This window comes from Syngnathoides biaculeatus, chromosome 12 (assembly GCF_019802595.1).
Source record: "Syngnathoides biaculeatus isolate LvHL_M chromosome 12, ASM1980259v1, whole genome shotgun sequence".
NCBI lineage: Eukaryota > Metazoa > Chordata > Actinopteri > Syngnathiformes > Syngnathidae > Syngnathoides > Syngnathoides biaculeatus.
Window position 1 is genome coordinate 22,244,563 of NC_084651.1, and position 17,919 is coordinate 22,262,481.

Consider the following 17,919-nt stretch of genomic DNA (forward strand, 5'->3'; position numbering starts at 1 on the left):
GCTTTTGATCTGGCACTTTTCTGAAATGACAAGATGTTTAATTTTAAGTACCATTGAATCTTTCCCTACTCATGCAAGAAGCAGTTAGATTAGCATTCCCCCCACCCCTTTGCCGTATCAAATGTCAATCAAACCAAGAGCTTTGAAGCAATGCACTATATATATTTTTTCACCTCTAGTGATTATATATTTAAATGATCTCACCAATAGAACTACACCCAAGAGCAACCACTACTAGATGTGGACAAATTTGACTCCTCTAGTTAATATGTTAGACAGTAATTAATGGATGTAACAGTACTGATAAATGACCACTCAGTTTGTATTAAAATTATACAACACAAGGTGGCAGTATAAGTTAAAGAATACAGTATCAACTGTATCTAGGGTCTCACTCGTGATGCAAATCAGAGGAGTTATGATTTTTAAATATCAATGCACTATATATTTTTTTCACCTCTAGTGATTATATATTTAAATGATTTCACCATTAGAACTACATCCAAGGTTAACCACTACTAGATGTGGACAAATTTGACTCCTCTTGTTAAATGTTAGACAGTAATTAATGGATGTACGGTACTGATAAATGACCACTCAGTTTGTATTAAAATTATACAACACAAGGTTGCAGTATAAGTTTAAGAATACAGTATCAACTGTATCTAGGGTTTCACTAGTGATGCAAATCAGAGGAGTTATGATTTTTAAATTCTATAATGCTTAACTGCTTGACTTTGTTTATATATATGAAATATTTAATTTTTTGTCTGGAACATATGGTGTAGGGTGTGAACGCCACAGTATGGCAACTGTAGAATGTAGTTTTGAGGCCTGGGATTAAAAATCTCGGCCTGTGTGGAGTTTGCATGTTCTTCCCATGCCTGCGTGGGTTTTCTCCAGGCACTCTGATTTCCTCCCACTTCCCAAAGACATGCATACATTAGACTCTAAATTACTCATAGGTGTGATTGTGAGTGCGGCTGTTGTCTGTCTTCATGTGCCCTGCGATTAGCTGGCAACCAGTTCAGGGTGTACCCCGCCTCCTGCCCGATGATAGCAGGGACAGGCTCTAGCACTCCCACGACCCTTGTGAGGATAAACGGCTCAGAAAATGGATGAATGGATGGTGTAGATTTCCTTGAAACTTCCATCTCATTTAAGAGATCCAACACCACAAAGATGGCTTAGTCTGTGATTAAAAAAACATTCTATTCAAATGTAATTATTAGGTTAGAGCTGTGTAGAATGTTATTGAAATTGTTGAAATGTGAGACCAACAACACCTGATTTTGTCTATGTACTATTTACAGTAGATATGAAGCATACCTACATCTAATAGTTATTGTATAACTAATTACCAGTTAATACCATTACATCTCATTGATTATGTATGTAGCAAAAAAATCGCTTAATACAATTTGAAAAGGCAAAAATGTAACTACTGCTTGAATCATGTTTTCCACTTTGGCCAACTCCCCTTCTACTTTCCCATTTTGCACTATCATTGTTTGATTTAACATTGTCACCTTGACATAGGGTTAGTAAATTCAGAATGTCACTTGCACGTTAAAGTGGGGAGTTTTCAATGTTTCATTTGGTGAACTAATGGGAAATTATGTTTGCTTTCTCGTCCTATACATTATTATATGCAAAATCATACATAGTAGTCAGTCGTAACCTAAAAACTGTTTTAAAAAAAAAAATAATAATAAAAAAAAATGTATATGGGTTAGGTTGTTTTTTTTAACTTCAGGACAGGCGTGCACAAAAATCTATCAAAAATCTAAAAAAAATATAATAATAAAATTAAAAACAACAAAGAGCTTGTTTTCATAACAGTTATAAAATTACAAAGGCCCTGTACATTTTTCCTTTTTTGGCTACTTGGTAACCGGTTTTTGCCTTTTTTTTTTATCGATCCTTGAACAGGCGCTGTTTGTCCTGTTGGTGGTGCCAAAGACTCGTGCTAAAATGACTGATTGAGGAGTTTGTCCGCAACGCTAATTTACCTTCCTGTAGTCACAATCCCTTAAACATCCTCGGTTCAAGTATGATTTGATTTGTTATATTGAAGGCACAAACTTTGCAGCATCTTCTCTACAGTTCCAATACATTCTGTTAAAAATAGTCAGATTTAACCAGTCGGAGGAGCTCAAAAAGTGTTAAGGTCACAGTCTGTGTGCGTTTGTTGAGTTTTCTGTTGTTGTTCTCCAACACGTTTGCAGCATTTCCAGCATGCTTCACCGCATATCCACAAACGCTCATAAATCACAGCATCCACTGAGTCACATATGCTCTTTAAAAGAATATTACAATCGCTGGCCTTTTGGAAATGTAATTATGTGCCATTTCAAATCATGGCATTATGAGCTGTTTATTTAGTGTTTGTGTATAGATTAACCTTTTTGTTGTATTTTTATTCCCATCAAATAGAGATCACAATTTGCTCTTGTCTCTGTGAATCGGTCTGCTGAAAAAGAAACAACAGATGTCCTTTCAGTGATGTTTCTGTTGAAATTCAGGCCAGAGTAAATATGAATAGACTCTCCAGTCTCCCTCACACAGGGCTTGCTATTTAGTTTTGATGACATCACTCGTATTTGTTTTCTCAATCTTCGATTTCTCTCCTCTCTGTTGCGGGGATAATTGTTTGTCTGCTCCACCTGTCAATTTTCAGATAATGTAAGTGGTAAGTTTCTTGGGTCTTGTGTGTGTGTGTGTGTGTGTGTGTGTGTGTGTGTGTGTGTGTGTGTGTGTGTTGTTGTATTCTGTATGCAGTTGCTTAGTGCCTTAGGAAGTGGCAGTGAATTGTTTGATTGAGTGGAATATATAAAAAGTCTGTGTATGTTTAAAATAAAGGTCAGTTTGTTTCTTTGTTGTAAGTGTGGATTTTGCAAGTGATTGATAAGACTATTGATTTGAATTTTGTGTAACAGAATAACAAAATTACAAGGGACTTTTGATCAGTAATACAGTAGTAGTAATAAAGTAGTACATTTGCAATTGTCTCATTTGACAATGTTTTTCTTGTAGTTTGGAAGAAATTAATAAGGATTGTTCTTGTAGCTTCTACTTTTTCTGTTCTTCGATCAATTGGAACTGGTTGCGGGTGACCTGGAGTCTATCTCAGGTCATTCTGGAGTTGTCATCAACCAATTGCAGGGCACATATCAATGACATACCATTAAATTTCTCATTCACACCTTTGGCGTGTTTAAAGTCTTCAATTAATCTAAAAAAATATGTTGTAGAATTGTGCGAAGAAGCTGAAGTATCCAGAGAAACCCCACGCAAACAGGGAAAATATAGAAAACACAGGAAGGCCAGGTCCCGGATTCAAATCCCCATCCAAAGAGTAATGTGGTGGATATCCTCACCTCGTGTCCATTGGATGCAAACCTAACTGTGACCCATTGCCGTTCAGAATTTACTAATACTATTTTCAAAAGATTAATAATAAACATCCAGAACCCCCAATTCTAACAGCATGTCCCTACTTTATCAAGGAAACACGTAAACATTGACTCGTTATGGCCGTAGCACTGTTTTTCAAATACTGGAGATTAAAAATGATTTCATTACACCCCCCAGGTACACATCTCTGGAGGCAAATGTTCTTTTTGCGTCTGGTGTCAACATATTGTCAAGTCACTGATAGTCTCCAACATGTTAGAGGCTGACACGTGTGAATGTTGACTCCTGCGTTCTCCCACTCCAACAGAGGTTGGTCCTACTCCTTCCCAATTCCAAATCCTAAAAAGAAAAAAAAAAATCCCACCCAATCCAGATTAAAAAAAAAAAAAACAAAAACAAAAAAAATCCACTTATACTTTGGTACCTTGAGATATGAGTTTAATTTGTCCCGTGACAATGCTTTTACCTCAGGTTGCTCTTATGTCTAAGCTAATTTCCCCATTGAATTTAATGTAAATGCCATTCTTCTGTTCCAGCCCCCAAAATGCCACTCCAGTTTTGATGTTTTTAAATAAGAAAATTGTATTGTATAAAAACATAAAAGAAACAAACTGCTTTTATGAAGTGTATTTACCTTGGAGATGAGACAACTTTTGGTAACAAGATAATGGCGCAGGTGGAGGATGGAGGATATTTGTGGAAGTGGTTTCTCAATCTCTTTGGCTCTTATTTACACTGTGAATCTCTGAATTTGATTGCAACAAGTTTGTTTTTCTTTCAATTTTGCTGAACTTAATTTGTATCATTTCACTGAGCTACTTAGCACTTGAATGAACTTAATTGCTACTGTACATTTTTTTCCAGTTTTGCTAAATTCTCTTTGGGTCTTTTCTCTTGCACGATTTTGTTCTATTTTTGCAATGCATTCTTCCGTGTCAACAGATGGGCATTTAAAAAATTACAAGTACCTGTCCAAGGAGGTTTGTTTCTACTTCTTTTTGACTGTTTTTGAAATCTATAAGGCACATGTCATTACATAGCACCAATGCACGACCAATTGCACCCTTTTCTGGATGCTTCTTCACCACGAGGTCTGAAACTTTCTCCCACATTGCTAATTTGTCCTTTTTTTTGGTGGTCGCGATAACCTCCTCTACCTCCTCATCAGAACTAATCTCTCTCCACACCTCTTTTGTTGCTACATCTGTAGCTCCTTTAATTCTTCCGTCGTCAGCCCCTCCTCAGCTCCGTAGCTTCAAAATAATTTTCACGCCCTTGGCTGGCGTTATCAACTTCATGGACTTTTTCTGCTTGAGAATTGTACATATTGAAATACAGTATCTGCAGCTATGAGTGTACCCCTTTAAGAGTGGCGAGGAGAGGTGCGGCGTATAGTAGACCGGGCGAGAGAGTGTGTGTCGGAGCAGCAGCTTGTTGTCAGAGCATTTGGTGTGTGCTGCTGAAGGGTTGAATAAAAAGCGACCTTTGGTCAAGACTACACAAAATAAGTGACGTCTTTCAATATCTATGCATTTTTGCTCGTAAAAAAATTTACGTGCATGATTTTTCGTGCTCGACTGTGCAGATGGCGCGCGGGCGCATATGCGCCCGTCAAATCACAGTGACTGCATTAAGAATATATTATTTTTATAGTTAAATTGCAGTATAAGATAAGGTGACCTTTGTTAGTCTCACAATATGTATATCAATATCTTATATGAATACCATGTAAGAGAAGATGTGAATGAAGTACATTGGACAAGATAGAACCGAAAACTATTGTTCATACATTATCTATCCAGTTCAATCTATCAACAATGTTATGTTTGAAAAACAGAGTGCTGAGTTTTAATTTTGCCGTCTGAGATCTGATTACTCTGCTTGAATAGACCTTTTGTTGTTACTAGGGTTGAAAACAGAATTGGCAAATTGATACTTAATCCATACAGACAGATAGATATGTTTGATCAAAATCAGAATCAGCTTTAATGGCCAAGTGTGTAAAACCAATTTTTCTCCTGCAGTACAATACCCTTAATTCAGGCTGCAACTGCGTCTGCCATTGCAAGGTTGATGTAATAAAGACATTAAAATGATAAATTTCAAAGCCATAATGTAGTAACAATTGTATGACTGGGTTAAGGTAATGTTCTTGACCAATTTTATAAAATATGGAATTTCAGACAAATTTGGACTAATTATTGCAGAAGTGCTTTTTTTTATAGGTTGGGAGCTCTGTTGATGTAATTACAAATGTATTTTTGTGAAATGTCAATATTTTCCCCTAAACTGAGACAATATACATGTATAGAGTAAATCTAACTTCCTATTAAATCCCAAGAAATAAGTGTTGCTCTTATTTCAGAAAGAGCTCGCCCTGATGGGAAAGAGCTTGAGTGACATGATCCCCCTAGGGCTCAAAGTGGGTTGCTTTACAGCCCTGTTAAGGTATACAGCAGGTAAAATGTCAATTAGGAAGGCCCACCCTGTTAACTCAACTCCCAATCCACTTGTTCTTGGCCATGAATATTTATCATGGGCCTGGCCCTGAAGCTGCAGCTCATTTCATCTGGAATGATGTCCTCTAATGGCAGCTCTTGTTTCCACTTTTTGACACATTTCATCCGAAGAGCTGCACAGACATTTCAGCACACTTGTACATACTGTACATAAACAACACAATCTCATCAAGCATTTCCTCATACAAAGACAGTGACACACGACAGTATTCACTCGTCACTTTAACCCTAAGTGGTTTCTAAGCATTTTAATAGGAATTTAACGACAATGCACGACTGATCTCTAGGACTGGAATGAGCTACAACATACAATCAATAATCCTATGGACTAATGGAGACCCCAAAAGCAACCATTTAATCAGTCAGAGGTCACACAACTTCACAGCCCCATGAAGATTAATGCATAACATGAACCCACATTTTGGATCTTGTGGAACCCTTTTGTGTTGCAGCATGACAGTGCCCCTGTGTGAAAAGCAAGAGCCACAAAGGCATGGTCGGATGAGTTAGGTGTGGATGATCTTAAATGGCCAATACATACTTGAGACCCCAGTCACAAACACCTTTTGGATGACCTTGATAAATATCAATATTAATATGATCCACAGGTGGGGGATGCCCCTATCTAGAAAATACAATACTAAAAAAAAAAGGAAATGTGCCAATAAGATTTGCAAATTCAAACTATTTGTTTGTTTCTTCTTTCGGCTTGTCCCTTTCGGGGTCGCCACAGCGTGTCATCTCAGATGAACGCACATATGTTTGGCACAATTTTTACGCCGGATGCCCTTCCTGACGCAACCCTTCTCATAAAATGCTTAAAATGTCTTAGTACAGAAATGCACACATGTATCCATATTTCATGTTTGCATTTGGTGCTACAAAGCAATTAAAGGAAGAACCTCCTGCCGATTAGTATATTCATAGGATTAAACATTTAATAAAGATACAGCCAATCTTTTTCTTAGAACACGAATTAAATATGACAAATAATATTTTCGTATTTTCTGCCATCTGAAATTATTAATAATATTCGTAGTAAAATATTTTAGCAGGGATAAAAACCGGGGGAAAAAGCACTGAGAAAATTATGCATTTAACAACATACTGTAAATAGACTATCTGTACTGGATTTAAACAAATCATTAAAAGTAGTTGTCAGTATTTTGTTTCATTGCTACATTGTCGTCAGTACTTAATAATGTATTCTTCAACAAGTATATCTGACAGTGGATGCCCTTAGCTTTACTCTGCTCTCGAGGTGTGTCCTTAATTCTCCTCGTGGCAGCATGCTGTAATGCAATCATCAGCACTGCTTTGCTCAGCTAGGAATTTATGAATACTTAGTGTCCGTCTGTGCTGAAAAGGCCTCAGCGTGTGTTTACAATCCGGCTCAGGAATGCATGTCACTTGTGTTTATCACCTTTTTGAACAGCATCCTTTCTCACCTCCCTCTTCTGTTTTTATGGTAAACCAAAACTGGGCTGCATGTAAAGTTTATTTATATATAGCAGGACGCAGAAAGTGGGGTCAAAGATGGGTGGGGGGGGTTTCTGTGTGCAGTCTGTTGGTTTTACACATAGAGGTTAACTAGCAGTAGATGCTCTCCCACTTCCAGGCTTATAAACAGGTTAAAATATTGCAAACTAAATCTCAGTGAGCTCTTATTTCAATATGGTGAGAAGTACGGCACTGGCGGAGGCCTCTTTAATGGGGTAGATGTCAGCTCTGTTGTAATATCACTAAGCAATAACTCTGCACCACCATCACTCATATGCTTAGGCCAGACTTAAGTGCATACACACACACACGCGCACACACACACACACACAAATGCATGCATAGTCTCAAAGTGGAACAAACACTTATGCAAGAAGGTACACCGTCTCACATCCACTCATGACACGTTTTGAGCAATAATCAATGAATCTGGCATCAGCTGAGAGTTATGGGTTTAAGAGAGAGGCCATTTACTCTTAAAATCATTTCTGAAATGTATATATACTTAATGGTTTCAGAATAGAACTGGGGCACCATTGTGAGTTTATGGTTACCGTGTCCGCCTCATAGTCAGACAGTTCTGGGTTCAAATCTTTGCTCTTTCTTTCTTTGTGGCGTTTGCATCCCATAGGCCTGTTCACGAACAGATGGTGATTTGAATTGGGATTCAAATGGAAGTCAAATGAGAATTTCCGGACTTGAATCAGAAACACTACTTTATTCGACACCCAAAACTTGCAGGTGCACTGTCCTTCCGGTTCTTTAGATAGTTTTCAAATAATCAAATTGGACAACAATGGATCTTTATTTTGGAATATTAGATGGAAAAATAATTTGATTCTTATTTGGAAATTATTCATTACTGTTAATGCGAAGAGTGAATGGGGATTTACAGGGCAAGTCAGAGTGCTCTTTTTTTTTTTTTTGGCCCCTTGCTGGCTCACCATTGCACTGACATAGGTTGGCTCTTTTCACACTTTACAGCTTACTGCAGCATGAGGCAGACGAGCTTGCTCCTCGTTACCGTCCATTATGATGTGTGGCCCCCAGTCACAGAGTGTGCAGAGTGAGCCTGTCATATCGATCATTTTAGCACTAAAATATGAGCCACTTTACGCTGCACCAGGATGCAGTGATGTGAAAAATAATAACTCGGACCCAAATTAAAAATATTGATTGGTTTGGAGCGGTTGAGAGCAAATAAACACCACATGTGGATTTTTATTCCTCCCTCTTTTTACATCATTTGTCGTCCACTGCTTTTTCCCACCGGTCCAGTGAAACAGGCAGGTCAGTGGTGTCGAGCTGTGCATTAAATGACGTCCAACCATCTTGTTGTTAGTTTGGCTTATAATCGTAACCTGTGAAGCTCTTAATTCTCTTTACTGATCCCAGGCGCAAATCAGCGGGTAACCATCTTCTCTGCTGGTTGGTCAAACTCAATAATCTAGCATTAGTACAGCTCTCCTTTACCTCAAGTTATAATTTTTTGTTCATCCAACCATGACTTTTTATCACTCTCCTCTTTAACAGATGAGCTGACACAGAGCCATCAAATGGTTGGGAAAACAATTGCCACAAGGTTAATTTTATTGCTTGCTCCATGGATTTGTGAGCAGGCGGGAAGTGTCCTCTGCCCTGGTCCTGATGAATGACTGTGCCGAGCGGGCAGGAATGAAAATGAAAGGGGGGAGAGGCCAAGCAAGGCATGCTGGTCCCCGCCACCCCGTACCTGGAATTGAAATTTTTCTGACATGCTCACAATTGGTATTCTGATATATAAGAGAGGTGATGTTCCAATTATTTTGATGATAAAAGCTTTCATGTCTCCTAGACAGTTGGGTTTTATGATATCACTTTAGCTCATACATCCCTAGAAGGTTAATACCTGCACACCCTAAATGGAGAATGTAATATTGTCCACAGTCCATAGGAAAATAAACTATTTAGTGCATCTAAATTCTGTCGTAGTACTTGGGAGTCCAGGCCGTACTACTATTGATTGTCCACAAGGACGTTTGTTGTGTTTTGAGGCCAAGTCGGGATGAATAGATTCTTGGTGGAGCGTGGAGAATGGCGCTAGACCAGTATCTGCATCTCAGCACTGTGTCTGTACCGATGAGAGCTAGGCAAGCACACGCTGCCTGTTGACATCGGCGAGACTGAGCTGGTGAGATCTTCCCAATTGAGCTCCCTCTGAAAGGTCACTTCTGTCTTTTGGCATCAGGGCTCGACACTATACACTGTATGTGTGTGCGTGTGGGTGTATGTGGGTTGGAAATGGCAGTGGTGTCCATTTATGTCTGTCTGGCACATCTGATATAGGGCTATCATTAGCCACCACTTTGCCCATACATATCGATCCTCCCTTCGCCAGTGGCTATCTCTGCTTCATTTGCATGGCCCATCTGACCCAGGCAGTTGCTGGCCATTATATTCCCATTAGCTAATCTCTTTTATTTCCATAATCCTCCTTCTATTGAGAGCCCTCACAGCTTTCACAGGCCTCTCTTCTTCCAAGGAGAAAAAAAAATGCCCTCCCAACTCCCCCACCCCAGTCACTTTACTTAGATAATCAGTATGCTGCATATCCTCAAGCTTGTATAGGCAAATGCAGCACGGATGTTGTAATATGATTTATTATTGACATTTATTGGCAGACATACAGGGACAGAGGCAACCACTGTATTGCAAAAAATACTGTTGGTTGATTACTAGCCAAGGGACATTAACATATGCAGGAGGTGTTTTACTTTTGAAAAAAAGAAACAATAAAAATATTAAACATACAGAAAAATATATTTAGACATGGTTAAAATCTTTTTGTTTTATTTTGTAGGGTGCCACTTTTAGTAAATCAAAGCAAATTTAATTGTACAGCGCATTTCACACACAAGGTAACTCAATGTGCTTTACATGATTAAAAAGCATTCAAATAAATAAATAAAAACATTTGAAAAAGTACAATTAAAACAGCTTTTAGGACAAGAAATCACTGAAAAGTGGAAGTACTGTAAAACGCATGAGAAAAAAAATAAGTTTTTAATCTGGATTTGAAAAGACTCACACAGTGGCAGAACTTTAAAATCTGTTCTAAAACTGACTAGAGCCAGTGTAAAGACTTTAGAACTGGAGTTATACAGGATGCTCTGACCGCTTTGTTCTGGTCATGACCCAAGCTGCAGCATTCTGAACGAGCTGCAACTGTTTAATGCTCTTTTTGGGGAGCCCAGTCAGAAGACCATTAGAGTAGTCAAGTCTACTTGAGAAAAAAAGCACATCTGAGCTTCTCGTGGTCTGCTTGACACATGCAAACCTTCAATCTAGATATGTTCTACAGATGGTAAAAGGTTGTTTTATCAATTGATTTGATATGATCGTTGAAGGTCTGGTCGGAATCTATTAAAACACCAAGGTTTCGGACTTGGACTTTGCTTTTTAAAGATATTGAGTCCAGGTATTAACGAACAGGAATCGTTTCTTCATTGCAAAAACAATGATCTTACTTTTGTTGTGGTTTAGTTAAAGGAAAATTTGTTTAGTAGAGAAAGCAAATTAGGACACCATAATTGAGATTTATTGCCCATAATAGCGTTCATATTTTTGTACAGCCATTGAGAATTGTTGCACCTTATAACTGTAATTATAAGACCTGTCTATCAACTAGAATTCTGACACTCAAAGACCTGTTAATCTGCCGTTAAAAGAACCCCTCCACTCCATGGATCATCCTGAATCAAATGGACCTGTGTGAGGTCGTTAGCTGTGTAAAGACACCTGTCCACCCCATAAAATCAGTAAGACTCAAGCTTGTAATATGGCCAAGACCAAAGAGCTGTCCAAAGACGCCAGAGACAAACTTCAACTCCACACGGCTGGAAAGGGCTACGGAGAAATTGCCCAAAAAATTGGTGAGAAAAGGTCCACTGTTGGAGCAATCATTAGAAATTGGAAGAAGCTAAACATGACGGCCAATCTCAATCGGAGTGGAGCCCCATGCAAGATATCACCTTGTGGGGTCTCAATGAGCCTCAGAAAGGTGAGGAATCAGCCCAAAACTACACGATAGGACTGTGTCAATGACCTGAAAAGAGCTGGGACCACCGTTTCCAAGGTGACTGTTGGTAATACACTAAGACATCATGGTTTGAAATCATGCATGGCACGGAAGGTTCTCCTGCTTCAACCAGCACAAGGCCTGTCTTAAGTTTGCCAATTACCATTTGGATGATACAGAGCAGTCAGGGGAGAAACTTTTCTGATCAGATGAGACCAAAATGGAAATTTTTGGTTATAATTCCACTAACCGTGTTTGGAGGAACACAAATGATGAGTTCTATCCCAAGAACACCATCACTACTGTGAAGCATGGGGGTGGTAGCATCATGCTTTGGGGATTTCTTCTGCACACGGGACATGACGACTGCACTGTATTAAATAGAGGATGACCGCGGCCATGTATTGTGAGATTTTGGGGAACATGCCCTCAGTCCTTGAATTGATGATGGGTCGTAGCTGGGTCTCTCAACGTGACAATGACCCGAAGCACACAGCCAGGAAAACCAAGGAGTGGCTCCGTAAGAAGCATATCAAGGTTCTGACGTGGCCTAGCCAGTCTCCAGACCTAAATCCAATAAAAAAATCTTTGAAGGGAGCTCAAACTCAGCCCAGAAACCTGTCTGATCTAGAGAGGATCTGTGTGGAGGAGTGGGCCAAAATCCCTCCAGCAGTGTGTGCAAATCTGGTGAAGAACTACAGAAAACGTTTGACCTCTAATTGCAAACAAAGGCTACTGTACCAAATATTAACACTGGTTTTTGTTTCCGGTGTTCAAATACTTATTTGCATCTGTATCACACAAATAAATCAATAAAAAAAAATCATACATTGTGATATCTGGATTTTTCTTCTTATATTATATCTCCTACAGTGGACATGCACCTACGATGAAAATTTCAGACCCTTCTATGATTTCTAAGTGGGAGAACTTGCAATATAGCAGGGTGTTCAAATACTTTTCTTCACTGTACATCCATATATCTATCTTAAAGTAGTTTGCAAATCCCATAATTGAGATTTCATTTTTAATTACAATATACTTTCAGTATTCAGTCACTTTCAGTAATTTAACAGTCTTTTAAATTTTTGAGGGGGAACAAGTGATCCATTATTTCCATTGTAGTTAGTTTTCATTTCATTTTTACTTTTCTTTTTCAAATTGTTGGTTTTGATCAGTTTTTAAATCAGGGTTTAAAGTGTTTTTCTTCATTCAAAGTTCATTTTAGTTTAGTTTTTTTTAGTGTCAATTGTATTTTAAGTTTTTTTTTTTTTTTCAGATTTTTGTCAAGTGTCAGGCCACCCAAATAAAACCATCATAATAAATGTAATAAAAACTCAACAACAACAAAAAAACAGATTAACAACCATCCACAAATTAAATACTGATACCATATAACAGTTCATAAGTGCCATGCATTATCCTGCTTCTAAGGTTACCTTAGATGCTCACAACGTACAGTAAAAGCATTCATGCGACACATGCTGTAGTGTGGCCTCTTTAAAAATGTTTTATGCAGTATCCTTTCTCCCCCCAAAAAAATCAAGTTCTTATTTGTCTGTTTTCTATCGGCAGTTGTCCTTTTCTCTGAGCTTGTTATTCCCTAAAAGACGAATAACCCCTTGGACGTGAATGTTAATTTGGTGGCAAAACTTGCAGCAAACCATGAATACAATGGCACTGTGTGATGGCTTGACTTCTAGTCGTCACAACTACATTTCCCTGATTCACTGTTCCTTACGTATCCATTTTGTATGTGTATATTGTATATATTTTTCCAGAATAAATACATGTATCATCACTGCTAAAAGATTATATGAAATTAATTGACAAAGATGAAAAATTGATATTTTCACTATAATTAGTTTTGGAAACTAGTTTTTTAAATTTCATTCACAAAATGTTTGTTCATTTTAATTTACAATAACCTTACATTGGAATAATAATAAAAAAGAAAATCTCCTAAACACGGACGTTGTGATTGTTTGAAATCAAATACAATACTGTTCATCCCCAAAAGAACCATGATGACATTTTCTACAGTTCAAAATAGCAGTCAGTTGGCACCAAATTTTTAGGCTCATGCTGAAAAACAACAACAAACAAAAGATTCACAACTGAACTTTATTTGGGTTGATCAAATGAATGTTGAATGGTAGCAGAAACATGCTGACTTTCTTTTAACATAAGTTTGAATGTGAATTTTGTAAACAGTCAAATTAGTTATAAGAGGGTGTAGCTGCATTGTTTCAGTGTTTTAGATTTATTTAAACTTTCACAAAGATAAAAAAAATAAATAAAAGGAGTTGTTCAAGACCCATGAATGCTGTAAAAAGGTAAATAATAAATAAGAAAGCTGTAAAAAGTTAAATAAGAAATATTTTGTCTTGGTCTCATTTATATCACAAAAAAAAAAACAGACAGGGGTCTATACACTTTATCAACTGCGCATTTAAGCTTTGAAAGTGTTTTACTATGCCTCAGAACGTGCACAAATACTCGGCTATGTTTTGCTCAACAATACATTGTAAAGTAAAGCGTTTTCACTAAATGTTCCGATAATGGTACATTTGTTTAGACGTTTGGTGTTTTATCAGTCTTGGGGTTACCAAAGTTGCTCTTAAAATCAGTCATGAGATCAAATCATTGTATATTATTCAAGTTTCTCTGTATTTACGGTAGTCTAATAAAAGAAAGTAACAGTTGTCTCCTTGACAGTGCTGTGACTATAAATTCTCTGGACCCTTTTATCTCCTTTTCTTTCCCTTTTTTTTTTTTAAATCTATAATCGACTTCAAATAGGTTAACATGTGAAAGTGGCAATGTGAAAGTGCTATCCCATATGTTTGCCATATGAGATTGTTAGCTTACTTACCACCCCCAACCTTTGAGCAACCTTACCTCTCCTGGAACAAACAACCAATCTGACCTTAATCACCCTCAGCAGAGTCCTCTTGGAGCAATTGCTTCAATTGATCAGTTGGGCCTGTCAGCCATTTCTAACACTCCACTCTTGTCACCCCCTCCTCCAAATGAGCTGATAATTAATAAGGGTTGGCTCCTCAAACTCTAGTCAACGGACAGTTTGATGGATCGGATAGCTTGGACGTAAACCAATACAATGCCATGTTTCTTCGGCCTTCTGGAAAGCCCCTGGGTATCCTTTACTATATGCTTGATCATGCAGGTCGAAGAGTACTCTCCCTGCTCATTTCATACCCACATTTTGGCCTTGTTTTTTCAGCATAGATGGTCTTTATCTTTTCTCTTTTCTTTAGGACTGTCACAATCATAGATTTTTAGAATCAATTACAATCAAATAATCATAATGTTTCTTTCCATTACTAATTTATTGCAAAAACAAATCATTTTTTATTAACCAACTGTTGCTGCTTATTTGGGCAGCACGGTGAGGCAGCTGTAGTGTATTGGCCTCACAGTTCTGAGGACCGGGGTTCACCTGTGTAGAGTTTTCATGTTCTCCCCGTGGCTGCATGGACTTTCTCCGGGCACTCCGGTTTTCTCCCACATCCCAAAAACATGCATTAATTAGGGACTCCAAATTGCCCCTAGGTGTGATTGTGAGTGCGGCTGTTTGTCTTGATGTGCTCTGTGATTGGCTGGCAACCAGTTCAGGGTGTACCCTACCTCCTGCCCTTGACACCTGGGATAGGCTCCAGCACTCCTACGACCCTTGAGAGGATAAGCGGCTAAGAATATGAATGGATGGATAGATGGATAAAAAGAAAACAACAATTAGGCAAAAATATATTAGAAGGAACAATATAGACACTAAACTATGAAACAGAGCTGTTTTCAGGTACTAATTAATCCAAAAGGCTAGTTTGATTCACACTTCAGAGGGTGTTTTACATTTCTCTATGTTAGTTACGGTTCATCACATTACAAGTACAAAAGAACGGTTATCTTTGTAATAGATTACACTTGGTATTGGGGTTTTTTTTTTTAGTCAGTGACTGGTTTGGTCCATAATGTGTCACAAAAGGGGCAAAAATGCAGAATGTTTTTTTTCTAAAATAAAAGCAGATGTTTGTGATGTTATTTGGATTAAACACAAAGATAGTCCACTTCCATAGAGGACTACAGGAATCAGAGAGTATTTGATGTTGAGATGGCAATATCACCGGATTTGGACAATTTTAAATTCACCAATACTTCCAAAATTATAAAACAATTTTCAAAATAGTTATTCATTAATTTGTTAATTCATTAGTTGTTAATTGAGTCATTGTTCCACCTCTAGTATTGCTACATATTCCACCAATGACAGCGGTGTCACTCAGCACAGTACAGTATTCAGGATTTCTCAGATTTTATGATTAATCATAGTCTTATGTTGTTTTGAAAGGTAATCTGAGAATTTATAATGAAACTAACAGATAACATCAGTTCAGAACAAGACCGAATACGCACTTAGAACAGCTTTGTCTCTTCTGTGCTGTGTGTATTTTGCTGAAGGAGCTGAGCATTGACATACTGTACACATCAATGATTGATCAATTTATTTTGTGCCATTAGTTTTCTTTATCCTCTTCCTCCTCCACTTCCTTGTAAACAGTAGCGTTCTTAACTAGTCTTTTTTTGTATTTGGGATTTTGAAAAAAAAAAAAAAAAAAAAAAAAAAAGGAAATCACATGTATGTGAAGCAGGTAATATTTGTTAATTGGGGTGTTTTTCCAAAAAGACAATAGTGATAGTGGGAAGTATGAGTAGGCCCAACTACATCCCACCCATCATCACCACCACCACCACCATAGTGTGACTTGATATAATTGCTGAATGTGCTCTATGAGGAGTAGCAGGTCGCTGGCTATTGGCTGTGAGCCTGTCATAATAACAAGCAACAATGTGATCATTTAATTTCCTTTTCACTTACACATCACCTCAGCTCACATGAGGGAGGACACACAGAGACACACACCACAAGATTAACACTGGGCCCCATTTATTTCACTCTTACCATCACAATTACTCCAAATAGCATTTCAAAAGTAAAGTGACTGGGTAGACGCAAATAATTTAATCATACAATTACTGCAGGGCTTCATTCTATACTTAAGTGCATTTTTATTGTGTGACATTTCTTTTTTTCCTCCCTCCTCAGTCCCCCCACCCCAATTATTTTTTTCCTGATTCCCTCTGCAAGCATTCTCTCTCTGCCACTTCTCATCTAATATGGCCATAATTGGGTTTGCCTGTACAAATCAGATTTCAGCAATTGGGTTACCCTCCTCTGAAATTGGAGAGGTCTTTGGGCTGGCATGGGTGGAGAGTTAATCTGCTTTTGTTTAAACCCTTCTTTTTTGTGACTACAGCGGCAAAAATGTGCTGTTCTATTTAAAGCATTTTACCTGTCACTGTGGACATGGCCACCCCCACCACAAAGCCACTGTCATACACACACACGCGCACACACCAAGAAGATTTCTCCTTTTCTTCTCCTTGTGCAAATAATGACATTTGAATCGAGCATTAACAGGCTTAATTACTTTAAAATTGTCATTTTAATTTACACTGATATAGTATTGATCACACAAGCAGAGATTAAGGCCCTCAGTGGAGCGGTTGATGTGGAATTAAACAGAGCTGGGTCCTCCTGGGGTCCTCTTGGCCTGTCCTGCAGCAGCCAGAAGAGGAATGACATCCTCCCCCTAATGAACTGGCAGCATGCGCAGACATGAATTTCAGGCCCTGTTGGAGAAGGAGGGAAATAATGGGGTTTGGGGAGCTATGGCGGGTTATTCATTCACTGCCATGCACCAATTCTCCTGTGATTCATCCATGGGCCACCAGACCCCCGACTGCCTGTTTGCCAGCCGCATTCAGCCTGGCTGACCTTTTTTTCTGCTTTAGCTGTGTATTACTATAGATGGATGGATGGATGGATGGATGGAGAGACAGTTGCTCAGCAGGTCCAAAGGGAGCACCTTTCCCAGTGCTCGGTATGATGTACAGACCGAGGAGGTTAGGAGAGGGTGGTTGTGAATGTGCTGGTCCGTGATTCTTCCTTACATCTTGGCTCATTGGCCTGTCTGAAGAAGATAACCCTTCCTGCGGAATTGATCTCCTCACTCTAGCCTAGTGTCACGCACAACCTTTTATAATCAGCAGAGAGGGGGTGGGAAAATCATTACATTAAATCCAAGCAATTTCTTCCTAGCTTGGAGAAGGGCTGTGGCTTGTCTGGTGGTAAGTGTTGTGTTGTAGGGTAATTATGATAGTTGAAACAACCTCTTGACACCTGTCTCAGATGAACACACTCAAACAATCACACATTAAACACTTGGCTAGCTTTGGCCAAGTAATTGGCTAAGGAATAAAGCCGAGGCATTCCACAATAGGATGAATGTGGCTGTCTATAGTTGTGGTGCAAAAAAAAAAAAAAAACTTAACAAAAACTCGAGG

At 38.4% G+C, this 17,919-nt stretch overlaps 1 protein-coding gene across 4 annotated transcripts in view; it reads left to right on the forward strand.

Moving 5' to 3' along the window:
• LOC133509797 (inositol polyphosphate-5-phosphatase A-like) overlaps window positions 1–17,919 on the forward strand; it is a 218,480-nt gene that overhangs the window by 74,265 nt on the left and 126,296 nt on the right. The window lies entirely within an intron of this gene.